Source organism: Gouania willdenowi, chromosome 10 (assembly GCF_900634775.1).
Source record: "Gouania willdenowi chromosome 10, fGouWil2.1, whole genome shotgun sequence".
Classification (NCBI taxonomy): domain Eukaryota; kingdom Metazoa; phylum Chordata; class Actinopteri; order Blenniiformes; family Gobiesocidae; genus Gouania; species Gouania willdenowi.
Genome location: NC_041053.1, coordinates 34,124,543 through 34,128,529, shown reverse-complemented (window position 1 = coordinate 34,128,529; position 3,987 = coordinate 34,124,543).

The window sequence follows — 3,987 nt, the reverse complement described above, 5'->3', positions numbered from 1 at the left end:
CTATAACAAGGCTTTTTTTTTTGAAAATTAAAATAAAAAAAAAATTGAGTTAGGACCATCATTAGACCCTAAAAACTACTGCAAATATAATGCACATACTTAAATGGGGCTAAGAAAGCAGTAAGGCACAAAAAATGACAAAAAACTAAAATCACCCAAAATAAAAAGTAGGCTATAACAAGGCTTTTTTTTTTGAAAATTAAAAAAAAAAAAAATTGAGTTAGGACCATCATTAGACCCTAAAAACTACTGCAAATATAATGCACATACTTAAACGGGGCTTAGAAAGCAGTAAGACACAAAAAATGACAAAAAACTAAAATCACCCAAAATAAAAAGTAAGGCTATAACAAGGACTTTTTTTTTGAAAATTTAAAAAAAAAAAAATTGAGTTAGGACCATCATTAGACCCTAAAAACTACTGCAAATATAATGCACATACTTAAATGGGGCTAAGAAAGCAGTAAGGCACAAAAAATGACAAAAAACTAAAATCACCCAAAATAAAAAGTAAAGCTATAACAAGGCTTTTTTTTTTGAAAATTAAAAAAAAAAAAAAATTGAGTTAGGACCATCATTAGACCCTAAAAACTACTGCAAATATAATGCACATACTTAAATGGGGCTAAGAGAGCAGTAAGGCACAAAAAATGACAAAAAACTAAAATCACCCAAAATAAAAAAGTAAGGCTATAACAAGGCTTTTTTTTTGAAAATTTAAAAAAAAAAAAAATTGAGTTAGGACCATCATTAGACCCTAAAAACTACTGCAAATATAATGCACATACTTAAACGGGGCTTAGAAAGCAGTAAGGCACAAAAAATGACAAAAAACTAAAATCACCCAAAATAAAAAAGTAAGGCTATAACAAGGCTTTTTTTTTGAAAATTTAAAAAAAAAAAAAATTGAGTTAGGACCATCATTAGACCCTAAAAACTACTGCAAATATAATGCACATACTTAAATGGGGCTTAGAAAGCAGTAAGGCACAGAAAATGACAAAAAAACGAACGTCACCCAAAATAAAAAGTAAGGCTATAACAAGGCTTTTTTTTTGAAAATTATAAAAAAAAAAAAATTGAGTTAGGAGCATCATTAGACCCTAAAAACTACTGCAAATATAATGCACATACTTAAACGGGGCTTAGAAAGCAGTAAGGCACAAAAAATGACAAAAAACTAAAATCACCCAAAATAAAAAGTAAGGCTATAACAAGGCTTTTTTTTTTGAAAATTAAAAAAAAAAAAAATTGAGTTAGGACCATCATTAGACCCTAAAAACTACTGCAAATATAATGCACATACTTAAACGGGGCTTAGAAAGCAGTAAGGCACAGAAAATGACAAAAAACGAACGTCACCCAAAATAAAAAGTAAGGCTATAACAAGGCTTTTTTTTTGAAAATTAAACAAAAAAAAAATTTGAGTTAGGACCATCATTAGACCCTAAAAACTACTGCAAATATAATGCACATACTTAAACGGGGCTTAGAAAGCAGTAAGACACAAAAAATGACAAAAAACTAAAATCACCCAAAATAAAAAGTAAGGCTATAACAAGACTTTTTTTTTGAAAATTGAAAAAAAAAAAAATTTGAGTTAGGACCATCATTAGACCCTAAAAAACTACTGCAAATATAATGCACATACTTAAATGGGGCTAAGAAAGCAGTAAGGCACAAAAAATGACAAAAAACAAAAATCACCCAAAATAAAAAGTAAGGCTATAACAAGGCTTTTTTTTTGAAAATGTCAAAAAAAAAAAAAATTGAGTTAGGACCATCATTAGACCCTAAAAACTACTGCAAATATAATGCACATACTTAAACGGGGCTTAGAAAGCAGTAAGGCACAAAAAATGACAAAAAACTAAAATCACCCAAAATAAAAAAGTAAGGCTATAACAAGGCTTTTTTTTTGAAAATTTAAAAAAAAAAAAAATTGAGTTAGGACCATCATTAGACCCTAAAACTACTGCAAATATAATGCACATACTTAAACGGGGCTTAGAAAGCAGTAAGGCACAAAAAATGACAAAAAACTAAAATCACCCAAAATAAAAAAGTAAGGCTATAACAAGGCTTTTTTTTTGAAAATTTAAAAAAAAAAAAAATTGAGTTAGGACCATCATTAGACCCTAAAAACTACTGCAAATATAATGCACATACTTAAATGGGGCTTAGAAAGCAGTAAGGCACAGAAAATGACAAAAAACGAACGTCACCCAAAATAAAAAGTAAGGCTATAACAAGGCTTTTTTTTTGAAAATTAAAAAAAAAAAAAAAATTGAGTTAGGACCATCATTAGACCCTAAAAACTACTGCAAATATAATGCACATACTTAAACGGGGCTTAGAAAGCAGTAAGGCACAAAAAAATGACAAAAAACTAAAATCACCCAAAATAAAAAGTAAGGCTATAACAAGGCTTTTTTTTTGAAAATTTAAAAAAAAAAAAAAAATTGAGTTAGGACCATCATTAGACCCTAAAAACTACTGCAAATATAATGCACATACTTAACGGGGCTTAGAAAGCAGTAAGGCACAAAAAATGACAAAAAAACTAAAATCACCCAAAATAAAAAGTAAGGCTATAACAAGGCTTTTTTTTTGAAAATTTAAAAAAAAAAAAAATTGAGTTAGGACCATCATTAGACCCTAAAAACTACTGCAAATATAATGCACATACTTAAATGGGGCTTAGAAAGCAGTAAGACACAGAAAATGACAAAAAACGAACGTCACCCAAAATAAAAAGTAAGGCTATAACAAGGCTTTTTTTTTGAAAATTAAAAAAAAAAAAAAATTGAGTTAGGAGCATCATTAGACCCTAAAAACTACTGCAAATATAATGCACATACTTAAACGGGGCTTAGAAAGCAGTAAGGCACAAAAAATGACAAAAAACTAAAATCACCCAAAATAAAAAGTAAGGCTATAACAAGGCTTTTTTTTTTGAAAATTAAAAAAAAAAAAAAATTGAGTTAGGACCATCATTAGACCCTAAAAACTACTGCAAATATAATGCACATACTTAACGGGGCTTAGAAAGCAGTAAGGCACAGAAAATGACAAAAACGAACGTCACCCAAATAAAAAGTAAGGCTATAACAAGGCTTTTTTTTTGAAAATTAAACAAAAAAAAAAATTGAGTTAGGACCATCATTAGACCCTAAAAACTACTGCAAATATAATGCACATACTTAAACGGGGCTTAGAAAGCAGTAAGACACAAAAAATGACAAAAAACTAAAATCACCCAAAATAAAAAGTAAGGCTATAACAAGACTTTTTTTTTGAAAATTGAAAAAAAAAAAAATTGAGTTAGGACCATCATTAGACCCTAAAACTACTGCAAATATAATGCACATACTTAAATGGGGCTAAGAAAGCAGTAAGGCACAAAAAATGACAAAAAACTAAAATCACCCCAAAATAAAAAGTAAGGCTATAACAAGGCTTTTTTTTTGAAATGTCAAAAAAAAAAAAATTGAGTTAGGACCATCATTAGACCCTAAAAACTACTGCAAATATAATGCACATACTTAAACGGGGCTTAGAAAGCAGTAAGGCACAAAAAATGACAAAAAAACTAAAATCACCCAAAATAAAAAAGTAAGGCTATAACAAGGCTTTTTTTTTGAAAATTTAAAAAAAAAAAAATTGAGTTAGGACCATCATTAGACCCTAAAAACTACTGCAATATAATGCACATACTTAAACGGGGCTTAGAAAGCAGTAAGGCACAAAAAATGACAAAAAACTAAAATCACCCAAAATAAAAAGTAAGGCTATAACAAGGCTTTTTTTTTGAAAATTAAAAAAAAAAAAAATTGAGTTAGGACCATCATTAGACCCTAAAAACTACTGCAATATAATGCACATACTTAAAATGGGGCTTAGAAAGCAGTAAGGCACAGAAAATGACAAAAAACGAACGTCACCCAAAATAAAAAGTAAGGCTATAACAAGGCTTTTTTTTTGAAA